This window comes from Athene noctua, chromosome 24 (assembly GCF_965140245.1).
Source record: "Athene noctua chromosome 24, bAthNoc1.hap1.1, whole genome shotgun sequence".
Lineage (NCBI taxonomy): Eukaryota > Metazoa > Chordata > Aves > Strigiformes > Strigidae > Athene > Athene noctua.
Window position 1 is genome coordinate 7,670,139 of NC_134060.1, and position 17,225 is coordinate 7,687,363.

General features: G+C 50.9%; 1 protein-coding gene across 7 annotated transcripts in view; it reads left to right on the forward strand.

Moving 5' to 3' along the window:
- Positions 1–2,854: 2,854 nt before the first annotated feature.
- SCMH1 (Scm polycomb group protein homolog 1) overlaps positions 2,855–17,225 on the forward strand; it is a 75,516-nt gene continuing 61,145 nt past the window's right edge. For 5 of the 7 annotated variants that reach the window (XM_074925918.1, XM_074925922.1, XM_074925921.1 and 2 more), the window contains exon 1: positions 2,875–2,955. The gene's annotated coding sequence lies outside the window, so the exon portion shown is untranslated. Of the gene's footprint in view, positions 2,956–17,225 lie in introns of all 7 variants that reach the window. The other 2 variants (XM_074925919.1, XM_074925920.1) reach the window with 2 other exon arrangements.

Here is a 17,225-nt window from a genome sequence, read left to right on the forward strand (position 1 = left end):
TGGGTAGGGTAGGTCCCCCCTCTCATTGCACCTCCACAGCCCTTGCTTACCATGCACCTCTCTGCTCAGGACCAGCACGGGTTCCTGGCCAGGACCAGGCGGTACTGCAGATGTGGCAGTGGCAGTAAACAGGTGATTCACGGCTTCATCATCGCATCACACGTAGCAAAGCTACTGTAGGAAGCCCTGCGTTTGGCAGAGCTTTCTCAGACACAACCTTTCCAAACTCAACCAAGCCCAAGCCTATCTGCACCAGGCATGCTTCCTTCTGATCTTTTGCTTCAGTTTTGACCTAAACTGCACAACTTCCCATGTAATACCCCAGAACAAGAAATAATTAGGGGAGAGACTCAGTTGTTGGGCACGTCACTACATGCACCTTGGAAAGTGTTCAGGTGCCTTCTCCTTGGGATGTCTGTGAGTCACTCCACAGTGATGTCTCCATTGTCCCAGTGAAATATCTGGATCATGAGAAGTCACTGTTACGCAGCAGGGGTCCTTTAGATCCACTGACCATTCACATGAGCAGCTTAGAAGACAAGAACTGGATCTCCAGAACCCAATAAATTTTTCTTTTTTTCTCGAGGCAATCCAGCAGGCAGAGAGGGGTCACGACCTCATGCTCTGTATCCAGCCATAGCATGACCTAGTTTCTATTGAGGAGGAATGATTTTCTTTAGTTGTGATACCTTACAATGGAAGTAGGGTCTTCAGCACACCAAACCCAGCAGGTACAGTATTTGTGTAAATAGGAAGTGGCAACCTCAGCTGGGAACCTGGGTCCAGGATCACCGTGTCCTGACTGGTGAGAATGGGAGGTGGCTACACTGTCCAGAGGGTAGAGGGCTTGGGGTGAACAGATGGTGAGCTCTGTCACACACAGATGTGTGGGTGAGGCAGCTGTGGGTGTGTTGGTGCAAGGGGCTCAAGGGTATGTGGGGGAAGACAACACTGATGGGGGATCGTGGAGGCACAGATGACCCTTGCAGTAGCCATGTGTCATGTAGGGGTTTCCCTAGCTAAGGGATGCAAGGGAAGGTTTTGGGGTACCATGTGTAGGCTCTGGTTGTTCTACAGGACAGGGGAGGTCTGCAGGGAAGCCGGTCTTTGGTCAGGAGAGGTCACCAAGGTTCATGGGTGCTCACGGGGTTGGCTTGCACAGGGGTCTCTCTGGAAGCAAGGTGGGGATGGTGCCGTGAAGGTAATGAGATACAACGGTGGCATGAGGCATCCTTCCAGCTGGGAGTCAAAGGGATCTTGCTGTTGGGGGGATTTGGGGGCACTGAGGTACTTCTGTGGTACCTCTAGCTGGAAGGGCACTGCAGGGCTATGTGCAGGGTGAGGTCCTGCTTGGGGTGGGAGGAAAATCCCCCAGAAGTGCTACAGGCCTGGGGAGGAGTGGCTGGAGACCTGCCAGTCAGAGAGGGACCGGGGGGTTGAGAATGAGCCAGCAGTGTGCCCAGGGGGGCAAGAAGGCCAATGGCATCCTGGCTTGTGTCAGCACTGGCGTGGCCAGCAGGGACAGGGAAGGCATCTGAGCCCTGGGCTCGGCACTGGTGAGGCCGCCCCTCGAGGAGTGGGTTCAGTTTTGGGCCCCTCACCCCAAAAAGGCCATTGAATGACTCGAGCGTGGCCAGAGAAGGGCAACGGAGCTGGGGCAGGGTCTGGAGCACAGGTCTGCTGGGGAGCGGCTGGGGGAACTGGGGGGGTTCAGTCTGGAGAAGAGGAGGCTGAGGGGAGACCTCCTGGCCCTCTGCAACTCCCTGCCAGGAGGGGGCAGAGAGGGGGGATGAGTCTCTGGAGCCAAGGCCCCAGCGCCAGGCCCCGAGGGAATGGCCTCAAGCTGCCCAGGGCAGGGTCAGGCTGGCTCTGAGGAAGGATTTCTGTGCAGAAGGGGCTGTTGGGCGTTGGAATGGGCTGCCCAGGGCAGGGGGGAGTCCCCGGGATCCCTGGAGGGGTTGAAGAGTCGGGCTGAGCCAGCGCTGAGGGATCTGGGGGAGTTGGGAACGGTCAGGGTGAGGGTCATGGTTGGACTGGAGGAGCTTCAAGGGCTTTTCCAACCCAGACGATTCTGTGATTCTGTGAAAGGGAACAGCTGGGGGCTGTCTGTGCTGCACAGGGTCCACCCTGCTCTCCAGTGGGGCCTGGGGCAGGCATGGGATGGTCCCCAGGGGGGATCCAAGCAGGGGTGGACATCCCTGTCCGGTACCCAGGGGGTCTCTGCTGGATGCTGGGGTCCATCCGCAGGCAGGAGATCACAGTGGGATTCTGCCCCATGCCCAGAGGGTCCCGAGTGGGCACTGAGGGACCCATTTCTAGGCAGGGGATGGCAGTGGTGGTCAGGGCGTCCCGGGTGGGCACGGGTGGTCCATCCTCAGGCTGGGGATTACAGCGGGCATCTGCCTTGTGCCCCGAGGGTCCCGGGTGCGCAGGGCCAGCGGGTCCCCAGGCTGTGGATCATGGCGTGAGTCTGCTCATACCCGGTGTGTCCTGGGTGGGCACGGGGGGGCCGACCCCCAGGCTGTGGCTCACAGTGGCGGTCTGCCCCGTGCCCAGAGGCTCCCGGGTGGACATCGGGGGGGTCCCTCCCCAGGCGTGGGGCACCCGGGGAGGCTCTGCCCCGTGCCCAGAGCCTGGGAGGAGGACGCGGGTCTATCCCTGCGTGAGTGGACACGGCGTGCGGCCGCCCGCAGCGCTCGGCGACGCTCGGGGGGAGTTGGCGAGGGCCGCGCCGGGCCGAGCCGAGCCGAGCCCGGCCCAGCCCAGCCCGGCCCTCACGAACCGCCCCCCGCGTGGCGTGGCGGCGCCGTCCCGGGCGGCAGGGGGCGGCGCGGGGCCGGGCCGGGCCGGGCCGGGTCTGTCCGCGCTCCCTCCCCCGCTCCCCGCCTTCACTGCGCATCGGAAACATGGCGGCGGCGAGGGACTGAGCAGCGCCAGCGCCCGGCGGCCGCGCAGGTGAGGGGGGCGGCGGGGGCGGCCCGGCCCGGCCCGGCGCGGCTCGGCGCTGCCGGAGGCCGGGCGGGGGCCGGGCGCTAGGCCCCGCGGCGGCGGCGCGGCCGGGCCCGGCGCGGATCCCGCCTGTCAGCGCGGCCCGGCCGCCGCCTCACCCGCGGGGCCGGGCCGCGGTGGCTGCGGGCCGGGGGCGGCCTGTCACCGCCGACACCTGTTGGTGCCCGTCGGGGCCCGGCCCCGCCGACCCCCCCCCCCCCCCCAGCACCCCGGGGCCTCCCCGGCGGCGCTGCCGCGACTCCGGCCGGCAGCGGGGCAGAGGCCCGGGGCGGGGGGGGGGGGGGGAGCTGCGCCGGCCTCTCCCCGGCCGGGCTGTAGCTCCCGGTGAAGCACCTTGGAGGCTTTGTTGTTCTTCGAGGTGTCCCCGGGCAGGGCTCGACCGGGACGGCCCTGCCAGCGCGGGGTGGGCGCGACGGGGCGCAGCGGCTCCTCCAGCAGCGCCGGGCCACGGTTCTCCCGCTCAGCCGAAGGCCTCGGAGCGGTGTTTGCGGAGCGCCCGAGCCTGCCCTCCTCCCCGGCGCTGTTTGTGAGCTGCCGGACACTCCTCGCCTGAAAGGGGAAGCACCACCGAGCTGCTGGAGTGTTTGCAGGAGGTGGTCCCGGCCTGCGGGTTGTGGCCGGGGAAGGTTTGTCCCTCCCGCTCCCCGCCAGCCCTTCGGGAGGTCGGTGGGACCCGCCTGTAGCGCGGCGCGGGGTGGAGGGGCGCAGCGATGCTCCGAGCGGGACCCGCCGCCGGGTCCCTGCGGCTGGAGGTGTCGCGGCCATCCCGGGGACCGGGCGAGGAGATCCCATCACCGCCGTCCCTGGGGAAACGACTGCGCCTCCCGCACTGCCGCCCGGAGTCGAGCGCTTGCGTGGAGCTGGGAGCAAGACGAGATTTGAGCTTTTTGTGCACCGTAAGATGTTTAAAAATAAATACAGCGTCAGGCTGGCTCCTGCCGCACGTCGTTCAGGTTTAATCCGCAGGCTCTTAGAAGCTGCTGTGTAAAACCGTGGCAGCAGTTTGCAGCCTTGATGGCTAAAGGCAGAGACAGCAAATCTATACAGGCGGCCTAAGTTTTGGATGCGTTGAGCAACTTGGCTCCCTTTGGCCTCGGATGTTTTAGGTTCAGGCGCTGAATACTAAACTAATTTTTTCCATGGGTAAAGTCAGGATGTGGAGACGCAGCTCCGGGGTACCCAGCTTTGATTTTTGGCTCTGTTTCTGTTTACTGTTGTTGTTTATAGTAAACACCGTGCACTGACTGGCTGAGAACAGCCATGTGGTAGCTCCTCTTCGTCAGCCAGTAATATTGGGGAAAAATATTCTCCCACCTCAGTTCAATTGCCTGAGCGACGGCGTTCGGTGGGTTGTAACGAGGCTGCCGGCGGAGGGATGGCTGCCTCTCCTCCTCCTCCTCCTCCTCTCTGCCTTCCTCTTCTCTTACCCTCACACTTCTGCTGGCCGGGCTGTGGTGTCCCCGTGCGCTTGCTGGAAATATTTGGAGCATGGGATGGTGGTTTCATACCTCCCTTGCTCTCGGTAGCAAGCACTGGCTTGTGGTTTGGTGCTAATGTGGGGAATAAAACTCGGCACGTGGGGAGCTCAGCTCGGGACAAACTGCCGTGGGCTGCAGCCTTGCAGGGCCTGTGCTGTGCGGTTGGGTAGTTCAGGGTCTGCCCAGTAGATGGTATGAAAATGCAGACGGAAATAGGGGAGTCCTTTAGGATGGGCAAGAGGGAAATACAAGTATTTCTGTGCTATTTAAAGTATTTATTAACGGTTAAACTGTGTTGTATTTGGAGAGATATGCTGATACTTGGTCCTCCTGTTTTGGTATTTACACCTTGGGAAATGATAAATCTGCATCTTGATAATCGACTTTTTAGTCAAATATTTGTTACTAAATAATTCAGGTGATGAGCTAATTAAAAGAAAAGAAATGCAGAGTGTAGAACAGGAGTGCAAGTGGCATCCGCTGCAAGTCTGAGCTTGTGTCCCCTGGTTTTCCTGTGTCCAAACTTTTAGTTTAACTCCTGAGTTGCTTCTCTGTCAACTTGATGAATTTCGCAGCACTGTTTGGTGTCTTTAAATGAAAGATGCTGTTAGGGTTTAAAATGATTATGTTATTCATCAAGTAGCTGTGTTTCAGACTAGGATGCGAGTGGTCTGGGGGTTGCGTCCTTGCTGTGTGTCTGGTTTAAAGGAATCTCTGAAATTTTGTTTCATAGCCTCAGACACAGTGTGTCTGGGGAGGATCTCCAGAGATGTCATCGTTGTGCCCCAGTCCCGGAGTAAGGTCAGGTACACATCTAAACCCTTCCTAAGTAGAGTTTCTTTTAAGGCTCTTCCTGCTGGCATTTTCACATCCTGTGCAGATGATGTACTCCGACACTTGGGCCTCCTCACCATTAGAGAGGTTTTCCTGGTCTTTAATCTAAATCTTTGTCTTGCGTTTTAAGCCTGTTCCTCCTTCTCTGCTCTCCAGGGCACGTGGAGAACACTCTACTCCCTACAACTCTGTAGCTAAATTTGAAGTGTTTGAAGACTTTTTTTTTTTAATCTTCCTAAGCTGAGCAAGCTCTGTTTCTCTGCTCTTTTTGCATGAGCTTTTTGTCTACACAGCTGATCTCTGCCCCTCTCTGGACTCTGCTGTTGATCCCCAGTTTCCTTAAAGTGCTGTGATCAGTCTGGGCTTAGTAGGACAGTGTTAGTTGAGCTTCTGTGGAGCAGTTGTGCTCCACAGATGATGACCCTGGTTTGGCTTTGTCTAAGTACTGTTACATGAAAAAGAATGCAGATCAGACGTTTGCCTATTTGCATGTTGAACTGTGCGTTTGTGGCAAAGGACTTGGCGTGCTCAGTGAACTCCTATTTGCAAAACCCGGAGTAGTGTGCTAGCGGTGTGGGCTCAGAGCTGGTGTAAGTTAAAGCTTGGCATGTTTGGGTCTCTCAAAGCCATAATGTTTGCATCTAGACCCCTGTCTTTTTTTCTTTTCTTTTTCTTGGCAGCAACTGAAATTCAGTTTGTGATGAGACAAGCAGATTTCGAGTCGTTTACTTGTCCATTTACGTTTGAAAAATTTCCTAATGAGATGGCCAGGAGGGGTCCATGAGAAATGAAGCAAGATGCATTGAGGACAGAGCAGCAGCTCTGGCTGCCAGCTTCTTTTACAAGGTGGTTAATCTCCTGTGTATTTTATATAATTCAGAAACATGCCAAGGTAAAAATCATCCCCACAGTTAAACTCAGTGTAAAGGAACTATAACTCTGACCCCCCCCTTTCGCCCCAGCAGTACACTCTGGTGTAGCATGTGCACTCCAAGGCATGTGACATGAACAACATTTCATCCCACTTTATTTGAAGGTTGACAGGGTCTAGTCCTAAAGGAAAATGTTTTTGTTTTTTTTTAATACATTTGTAAAGAACTCCTTTCTTACCAAGCTGAAATATCTATCAGTGGAGACTTTTCTAAAGTGCTTGCTCACTGTTTAAAGTGGTAATGCAAATTTGAAAGTAGCAGGAGGCACGAGAAACCTTCTATCTGTATCAGCCGCTCTCACCAGGCTTGCAGCAGACAAGACTCGTCCATGTCTTGTGGCCTGAGTTGGTGGTGTCAAACCAGTATCTGTAGGGGCACCTGAGCACTGGAGATCTCTACCACCTCTTGTTTGTGAAGCTGTGCTCTTTGCTGATTGTCCTGCATAGCAGTCTCTGGTAACAGCAAATTTCAGAGGTAGCTTCAATTGTCAGCTCTCACCAAGCAGAGAGTTCGGTACAGGGACACTGCTGCAGCCTGGCTGCTGCTGAAGAATTTAATTCCCAGAGATCTCCATCTACATTAAATTTCCTTAAAAAACCCCAGAATAATACTTAGCTCTTTTACAAAGGTTTCTGACAGACAGCCTCTAGCACATTTAGACATTGATACAAGGCGTTGCAGTCTGCAGGGTTCACTCAGATACTGACCAAATGTTTCTGCCACTGTAGCAGGGATTTAAGCAGAAGCTGTGTCTGTGCCTCTGCTCTCGCTGTGCTTAGTCTCGCAGTTTTATGCAGACTCATTCTGAGCAAAAGTTCAAGAATTTGGCTGTGAACTGAAGGAAAAGATGAACGACAGTTTTGCTGCCTCCACTGCTTGCATGGCAGCCTCGTCCAACAGGCCAGATGGAGATGGCTTAAGCTGCAGTAGAGGTGTCTACCAGCACTTGTCTTCCTGAGATCTGACTTTATCAGCAGCACTAAGTCACCCTTGCAGCTCCACTGTCTGGTTGGTACCTGGACACTGGAGATAAGAAGAGCAGAGATGAGTCGGTACAGCTATTACCAACATGAGGGAGCTGACATGAGAGAGTTAAGTGAAGGACTGGTTGTTGTTTTTTTTTTTTTTTCTCTGGAACAAGCTTGTCCTTCTGAAATATATACACCCCTCCCCATTTCTTGCTCAGAAGTTTTTTTGTATGTGTTGTAAATCGAATGGTATTAGCACCAGTCAGAAGCCTTCTGGAGGTACCTCCTCCCAGCCGATGTGCTCCGAGTTACCCAACTTCAGTTAGCTTTTATGTTTTCCAGACTGACACAGTGTGAACAGTCCAGAAACCTCCCTGTAGCTCGTTTTTGTTTTTAACAACGGAAACCGTAGGAATAGATGCCAGTGGAAATTTGTGAAGCTCCGTCTTTGCCCATTGAGAAACGCGCAATTCCGCCCCTCTCGTGGCCCTTCCAGCATTGTACCGGACAGTCGGGTCCCTTCTGGGTATCGTGGAAAGGGACAAGTTTGGTTCACACATCCCTGGAGCTACATCTGCTGCGGTTTGCTTGGGCATGTGGGGGGTCAGTGCATCCTTCTGAGCTCCCCCAGGGTACTGCTGATGTTTGGCTCCAGGGAAAGGTCCTGCTGGGAAAAGCAGTTGCTTTCCAGCAAGGAATTTGCATCTGGGAGGGAGCTGGAAGACACTTGTGCTGTTTCTTTCAGTTTAGCGTTGGCAGAGCACTGTGCAGGCTGAAAAGCCCAGCGTTGCACGGAGTGAGCCGGGGGCTCTTCAGATGCTCTGTGCTATCGCCCTGCCTGCTGCCCGCCTGGAAGAAGCAGCGCTCAACACCTCCTGCGAGCCAGGGCCGGGTTTTGTCCGCCCTGACCTCCCCTGTGCGACAGCCGCCCCTTATCCCCTGCTCCCCGGCCTCGCTTTCCCTTCCCTGCCTCCACGCTGAGCCCTCTCTGCCTGCGTTTGCTGGTGGGACACACATCCAGCTGCATCTCCAGCAAGCTGGGGGGTGCCTTGTATTCCCTCTTCGCTACCTCCTGGCTGTTGGTGGTCGGAGAGCCTCCCTGGGCCGCTTGCCAGAGGCTGCCTGCCCTCCCCGGCCCCCCGCGGCCCCCAGCCAGCCAGCGGAGCCCTTGGCAAGCCGGGCTGGCCTGCATCCATGTGTGGGGGCACGGGGGGACGAGCAGCGCTTCTCCGAGGCAAGAGCCTGGGCTTGGCTCTGGCTCCCAGCGGCACGAAACGCCACCCGTGCCGTGCTGCTTCATGTCCCTGAAACCAGGCAGCCTGCGGAGGTGAGGGTGATGATGCTGGGGTGAGGTCGGCTCCCCGAGCTCGGGTTGAAGGCGCTGGGTGGGCTCTGCAACGTGTTCGGGCGTCCCCTGGCAGGCGCTCCCCTCCCTGCTGTCGCTGCTGCAGAGGGGCTCTTGCCTGCCTGCTCCCCTTTTTCGCCAGAGCCAGTGAGCCCGAGTGGCACATGTGAGGTCGAAGAAATTTCTGCTCTGCGCACACGGAGCGTTGTTTAAGTGAAGGCGCAGTGAGCGCTCAGAAGAGCTGATGAAGTCTGATTTGGACCAAGGAGGAAGTTGCACCAATTCCACTTTCTAAAAATAAGTTGAGCAAATGTTCCCGCAGCCCGGAGGCTGCCACTCTCTCTATGCTGAGTTTGTTTGCCTTTTTTTTTCTCTAGTTCTGGCAAATTTAAGAAAAAAAAAAAAAAAAAGATGCTACAGTCCAGTCCATTAAAATACTGCAGTGGCTGTGTGATCAGATACATGCTTATGAAGAAAGTCTGGGTTGTTTCAGTGTTTCTAGAAGTGACCTTGAAGGATTACCTACACACAGTGTTTCCTAGAGATTTGTCTAAAGATTTCCAATGATGGTGATTCAGACTTTCCTCAGCAATCTACTCCAGTGCCTGACTATTTGGATGATTAAGGAGCTTTGCTTGATTTCAGGCCGATATTGCTGTACTTTAACCCTGTCATTTTGACATTTCACCTTCTCTCTGGCAGGCTACCAAAGAGAGGGAAAATTCTGTAAATGTAAAAGCAATCATTTGTGTAGAGTTTGATCTTCCCGTGTTCAGAGAGCATCTGCTGGCTCCTGAGCACTGCCATGTATTTAATTACACGTGTGTGGCAGCCAGGAAGCCCTAGTCCTGACTCCTCGTGTTGTACTGGCCGTAACTAACAGTCCTTGGTCTGTGCTTGGGGTGATGTGTGTTTTATTAAAATTGTATATCATGAATTCCCCAGTTGTCTCATACTTCTATGGCAAAGTTCACGTCTTGAACATCTTACAGAGTTTTTGGTTAGTGATGTATTTTATAAAAATCAGCAAGGTGACATTAAAAGTTCTATTGCTTCAAAACATCGTATAGAGACACTGCTGATAAAACTGTTGCTGAGTAGGAAGGAGCAGAATATTTTTCTCTGTCACGGGGTGGGATTTTGTCTCCTTTGCCTGTGGTTGGATATGGTATGAAATGTGCATTTGCTGTGGAACTTCATGATCTGCAGCTCATTTCCCAACCCTTTGCATGCTACGATAAGTCTTCCTAATAACTTCAAGAACTTATCATAATATTTCTTCATTTCAATCATTGATAAAATTGTTATGTTTTAGGGAGAAATCTGCAGCTCATATAGGCTGTACACTCTCAAATTCTTTCTGGGATGAGAGTTACTGCCTCACAAAGCCCGGATGGGACTCCTAACCATAAAGCAATAACAATATCAGAGCTCTCTGTGTTGCGTGAAGATTTCTGTGACACAGTTACCTACTTCCTTACTGTATTTTTTAGCCACTAGTATCTGCTAATTGTTATCTCTGGGGTTCGTATGTTTTCCTGGGTTGTGATTTTGTACTGGCAGCATGTGACTGTTCCTGCAGCCCCACAAGGAGAGACTGCAGCAACAAATGTGCACGGTGCCTTTAAAGTGCCTCTGCCCTCCTGTCTGCCCAGCTCCTGGAAGTCATCGCCACTGTAGTTTTTAGTCTCATTTATTAAACCTCATAATTTTATTTCTGTTTTGCTTCTGCAGAAGTCCTTGGTGAAACTTTTCACTGTCACGTGTTTGTGTTGTCAGGCAGTTGTTTCGAATGCTTCTTGTGGCTGGATGCCTCTACAGTCTGATAAGAAATGACCTTCTGTGTGTGCATACACCAGCTCTGCAGACCTGCAGGACTGGTGAGAGGTACTTCTCAGGTGGAAGGTGATACTCCCTGCTTTTTGCTGTAGCAAGCCCAGCGTGAGGCAGCCAGCCCTGAACCCGGAGCCGTGTAGCTGCATGATGCTGTGTTTGGGCTGGGCTGCTGTGTACCCATTGGAATTGCGCAGTTCCAGCTCAGGGTTTCTGGTGTCTGGTGAGCTTGTGCCTGCCTGCGGAAAGGCTGTGGAGACATTCTCATGACCTGAGCTGGTAGTTGGACTCAAAGAAATTAACACTTGAGGTAGTGCAGCATCATTAAAACATGTTTTCAGGTGGGAGTCTCCATTAGAGTGTTGTCTGGAAGATTGAAAACTGCTGCTGTAGTGATGTGCTATCAGCCACCAAATGTTAGGATTGTTGTTAATTTGCATCTGCCTTAGTAGTTCTTACTAGTTCAGTAACAGTGTAACGTGTGGTTCGCACGTTGTTCCCTAGGTGGTAGAAGTTTGCATCTTTCAGGTTTTGGTGCTGTTAATATTTCTGTCCTTGTGTGCTGATTACTCAGTGGAATGTGGGTTTTTTTCTGTAGCAAAATATTTGCCATACCTCATGTTATGTACAGCTGACATGACATCATCCAAAAGATATTGGTGACTGATTGGCAACAGGTATCAGCTCTAACCAGCGAGGCCGCCACCTCCTGCTCGCCTGGAGCCCTTGGCTCTTACCACAAGGGAGATAAACCGTGGCAGATGGCCTGTCCTCCTGGCTTGTCACATGTTTCCGAAGGTGAAGTCTATGTTGTCATTTCCACAGTCCCAAAATGGTGGGGTTTGGGTGGCTGTACAATGCCACACACCCCCCAGCCGGGCAGGAGGTAGTGGCTTGCTTGATGGTGAGTTGCCTGTGCCCCAGACAGGGCAGGAGGAGCTGATTCCATCTGGGCGTTACCCAATCACCTGCACCGTAAATCTGGGCAGTCCGGCTGTTGTTCCAGCATACAGTGAGGCTGAGGGATAGCTTTGTTATCCTGGCTCGTTTTCCATCACCGTGAGCTTTGCTCTCGTCTCGTGCATTGCTGGCACAATTTCTAGTTGTGCATGTGGCAGTATGTTCAGCGTTACCCGCTGTGCCTGACCAGAAGACTTAGTCTGTTCTGGGTCTGTTCAGTTATTTCATATTGTTGTCAGCTGGAAAATCTGTAAGTGCCTTGTGATATTTTATGGCTTTATAAGCTGTACAAAATGTCCAGCAGGTAGTTTAATGTCTAGCAGATACAGTCTGTAAGAGTGCGTTTTTTTTATTAGCTATTTGGCAGACACTGAACATACTTTCATAGCTGCAGGATGGACTTTCGGTTGCTTGTGGTCATGGTTTGTTTTTTTTTTATATTGGTGTCTACGATATGTACATGTTGTTGCCAAAATAGGAGATTTCATAGTGTCTTGTACAGACAACAAGGGAGGGCCTCACAATATATTTTTTAGTTTTCCAAACTCTTGGCCCTTCAGGAATGTAAAACAGACTAGCAACTTTTTCTTTACATAGTTAAAAGCAATCTGTTCAGGGTTTCTTGCAGGAACTGGCTAGTGCTTTCTCCTCTCTGGGAATAATTCTCTTGAGGTACTATTTCTGTGTGCTGCTAGATTGCTCTTTCTTTTCTTACTAAAATTTACAGAAGTTTTGGTGGTCACTTGTTAGAATTTCTTTGTATTCAGACTTTGCAGCCTGTAGAAGATATTTCACCTACTTTAGTAGATTTACAATTTTGACTCCTGGGATTTTAGCTCCTTAAGTCACAGATGAGACCAGAGTTATACGCAGGATAAAAATAGAAAGCAGTAATTAATACCCATCCTCGGTGAGCCTGGCTCTTCTAGTCTCTCTTGACATGTTGCACTGCTGCAATTTCATTTCCTTTTCCTAAGAAATAGATGAATTAATATCTCTCTACATGAGCAAGAAAATAAAACAAAGATGTTTGCTTCCTTACCTGGCATGCTGTTCCCCTTGGGGTACAGTGAGTTTCTGTGAGCTCGCTTTTCCCGTGCAGCCCCGTTGCCTTGGCAGGCTGCTGCTGGGCTGGGGGAGGCCCGGCAGCCGAAGTAATGGCACAGCCTCTCCCTTTGCTCTCCCAGACATCACTCTTTCCCTCAATCAGGGGCTGGATTACCTCTGCCTCCATGCTCCGAGCAGCAGAGACCAACTCCTCTTTGGCTCTAGCAGGGGTAAATCCACGTTTTTGTGGCTTTGCTCAGTACTGTGGGGGTTCAGTGGGTTTTTTTCGTTTTGTTTCTTTTGCAGATGGGGCAGGTCAGTAGGAATTTTTTCTCATCTGTCCTCTGCATGAGAATCAGCTGCTGGGAGTGTTGGAGGGAGGAGGTTAACTCTGAATCTGGCTATACTGCTTGGCAGGGGAGACCCTGAGTTTTGTCACTCTAAGGAGATATTTACTAAAGGTATACCCTGTTTTCTCTGAGAAAACAGGTTCAGGAGGGCAGAGAGAGTTGTATGCAGCAGGTCTGGGAAGGTTGGCTCCATGGATGTTGTCAGTGACAAGGTTTTGTGCACACATCTATGAAGAATTCACCCTTGAGTGTCACTTGAGTCACAGGCCCACCCAGTGTTGCTCATTAGTAAGGATGTGGCTGTGTTGCTGCTGGACCCCAGGAAATTAAGAAGTACCTAACTCCAGAGAAGGTACTTTGTGCTGGATGAGGGAGCAGAGTACCTTACTCGCTGTAAGTAACATGCTTAATAGTTGCTTTGATGCCATGTGAGGCTGAAGGATGAAAGTTTTCATCCTGTGTGTTTTCCCAAGGGTTATGGCTAAGCATTCCATTTAATTGTTAGGATCAGCTATAGAAGGAAAACAGAAGACAGGAAAATGCAATTCTAGGTGTATGTAACCATCATCATTCCCCACGTCTCTAGTATTTTAGCTCATTAGAGAGTGGTGATTTGTCCCTTACCTTTTCTTCAGGGCTGGTTTGCTCTTGTCTGCTCCCTGAGCAATCATCTCCCTTTCTTGCCATTTCAGTGGAAACACCTTGCCCTGTGTGCCTCTCACTGGGGAGCATCCTCCTCCCTCATGCTGGAGTTCTTGCAAGATACAGGGTAATGTGAAGGATCGGGTCATCTCCTTCCCCTCTCTTTTTCATTTACATTTCTGTTGTGTCCCTTAATTATCATCCCTTTGGTTTATTTATTCCCCCTCAAGCTGCTTTCTCCTGCTTGTGTTCTTCTGAGAATGTTATGCTGAAACTTTATCAAATTGATGTTACTAGAAACAGTTAATGCAAAGTCTTCTTTCAGGAATTCTGACATCCAGCTTGCAGCATTGTTGCACAGTCTGCTGTGACATTTCCAATAGAGACACAACTGGAAGTCAGACCTTTCTTTCTGGGTTACCTCCTGTTTTCCCCTTGCTAGGCACATGGGTATATCTTGTCTTCCTGGACTTAAACTACATTCATTTCATCTATTAGCATTAAAAATCATGTATATATTTATCCACCTGATACTTCCTTCCCATTTCTCCCATCCCAGAAAGAACTTAGTTTTTAATAAGATACAGTCCAGCAGGGAATAAGTATAAGTTGATTAAACAGAGGTTTTTTTGTAGAATATATGAACTGGGTGTTGAACAGAGACCTTTGAAGAGTTTACGTGTTGGGGCACTTTCTGTGGCCACATACATCGTGTGTGTAACTGCTGGTTGGAAAAGCAGTCACGATTTACTGTGGGAGGGGGGTGCTGTATTAGCCTGTCATGTAGCTGGGAGAGAAGGCTGTGCCTCTGTTACAGCCTGGTGATGATATGGAAACCATGCACTTTTTTTTTTATGTACTCCTGTTTAAATTCTTATTTAAGACTAAAGGTTCAAAAGACTTTGAAGCATCCTATTGTGTGCTTTTGTATGGGGTGACTTTGTAACACTCATGGGCAGAATCCCGTTTCAAGGTCTTCTGTAAGCCATCTGCTTTTGGATTTGGCATGTGGTTCAGTACAGATTAAAATAGCCATGTTGCTGCAAAATTTTCTTTACTGCCTGCATTAGTTTGGCTTTCCTGTTGAGCCTCCACAGGCTGGGTCACCCTCACAGGAGACGGTGCTCTGTGTTGCACCCTGCTCTCAGTGTGTGCTTGTCCTCGGGTGGGGGGGATGCGTGGCCCAGCTCAGAGGTGTGTTGGGGTGCACCATATCTCTGTGCTCTTTCTGAAAGGAAACCTGGCTATGTGCAAAACTGGCCTGTGGCCGGGCCCCCAGCCGCCAGGGTGTCGGGGTATGGTCAGAGTATGCCGAGGTCAGGACTATGCATGTATGATAAATCTTCTCCTCTACATCAAGGTGACCTCTGTGCATTGGGCGGTGGGTACACTGCCGTGCCACTCTAGATAGCTTCCACTGCTGTAGCCCAAGCCATTCCTCTTCTAAAGGCAGAAAACTTCGCATGAGTCCTGCCAACACTGAATAGTTACAAGGCAGATGGTTCAGAGGCAGAAACATCAGCCTGGGGCACACAGATTCAATTCATTGCTTTGGCATGTTCTTTCCATACAGCACTTGGTAAGTCCATCAGTCCCTCAGTTTTTTACATGTAAAAGGTGCCTCACCTTCCCAAAAAGCCAGCCATATGTGTTGGTTTTGGTTCCCACTGCATCTGGGAGAGCTCCACTGGAGGTATGGTGGTGGTAGGGGTCAGAAATGTCTCTGCTTAACGCCCAGAAACGGACACCTGCTGCTTTTCCCAAAGCTCCTTCAGAATATTTATGGTGAGCCGTGGTGGTCTCATTCCCATTGGGATGTGGTACATGGCCATTGCTCACCCAAGGGGAAACAACAGCAGTGCAAAACCTGAAAGTCAGTTCAGCAGCAAGGCATGATGATGGGATCTGCTGAAATAATTCTGGAGCTTAATGAAGCTTCCTTAACCCCAACTGTAATGACAGGGATTGTTTTTGTATGATTAGCCTAAGCCTATGATACATCAGCCAGTCTTTGTGGTGGGCCATTCCCTGGCAATGGGGGGCAGCCCAGGTCTTCGCTCCAAGCCTGGAGCACAGTACTGCCTTGGGGAGGAGCAACACGGGATGCTCTGCTAGATGTTTATCCCTGCCTGTGGCTGGGAGCTTGGTACTAGATGATCTTTAAGGTCCCTTCTAACCCAAACCATTCTATGTTACCCTGCATGGGGAGGCTTTAGGTTTGCAGTGTTTTCTTTCTATTTGTGTGGGTATTTTTACGAAGCAAAGCAACATTGGTCTTAAAGAAAAGCCGTTCTGATTTTTTGACAATGTGTGAATTCCTTACAACAGACAACCCTCACCTTTCTAAAGAGGATTTGAAGGGCCAGAGTGCTCATTCCCATCACTACAGAAATGGCAGACGTGGAGCAAGCTGGCTTTAACTCCCAGTTTATCAGTAGAAAAGTCTGTACTGAGACGATTCAACATGTTAGTGGGCTTCCTCTTAGAAGACTCAAACCAGACTCTCTCATGTGGCTTTTTTTTTTTTTTTTAATGCCCTTTCCTCTCTCCATTTCTCTCAGCGTGGGTATCCTGTTCCTGGAGCATGCCAAACGTACTTTTTATTGCAACCTCTTGAGTCTTTCTGGAGAGCAAGGTCTGCTCACAGTGATACATGGCAAGATGTTTCTATTTTGAGCCAAGGCCCATGCTGGGTTGTATTTTTCTGAGAGAGAAGGAAACCTTTATTGGAATGCTGCAGGGTTTTGTTTCATTTCCTCCACAGTCATGAGAGGTGGTAACTGCTGCAGCCTCCCTTGCACTGGTGAGTGATTTCTTCCAGTGGTCCCTGGTTTTCACCCTCATCCTGAGCTGTTGGCTTTCCCTTGAGCTCAACTCAGCGGTGTCTGATGATCCAGCTGTCATTTGCTAGGAGGTTGGCTCGTCTCCTCTCCCCTTCAACCTGAAAGTGTTCAAAAGGAAGTCATAAAGTTGATATTTTTGTTGTAGAGACATGAGTCTATCCAAGGTTTTTACATGGTTTTGTCTCTCTTAAAATATGTTTTCCCCTGAGACTTGGCTAAGGGGCTAAGGAAGTGTGTTGCTCATGATCACATCTTTGAGACACCTCAGTGTCTTAACATCTTTCACAAGAATGTGTTTCTGAGGAGCCAGTCATGAAGTCTGGAGTTTATCAGTCCACTTCTTACATGGTAGAAAGATAAAATTAGTTCCAGAGAGAGAGAGATGTTGGAAATTACACAAAATCCCTCTGGTAGAAAGAGGAGTAATGGTTTGCAGCCATCAGATATTTTAGATCACACAAGGGGATCAGTACTCCAGATGGAAATACCAACATTCATGGTTACAGTGTTTCTTAAAAAATTTCCTGGTATGAGCATAAGGACCCTCGTAACCTAACGAGGGGAGGTGCTTTCAGAGGTGCTGTAGCTTCAGCAACTTTTGTTCAGAGCTGCCAAAACACGTCTTTGCACAGACAAGGAGAAATAAAACTCCAGTCTTGCCCAGGAGGACGATAACAGGGAGGTGGAAGGAAATAAACCTGTTGGTCAAGATAAATTCTGACTGACCTCTTTAGGCTTTGCAGGTACTTGCTCTTGAGAGTTTCCTTCAGGTCCTATGTCAGCCTGTGTTTGTCATTTCATCTTAGTGCTCCTTGTTGGTTGTGGCTGGCTCCGAGGAAGTTGGTGTTCAGGGTGGTGCTGGGAGCTGTCTGCTGGTCATTGGCTTCTACCCAGAAGAGGGGTCAGTTAGCTGGCTCACCAGAGCACATTTTGAGGGGAAAAAAATCATGATTTTAGACCAGCAAAAGTTACGGAGTCTGCAGG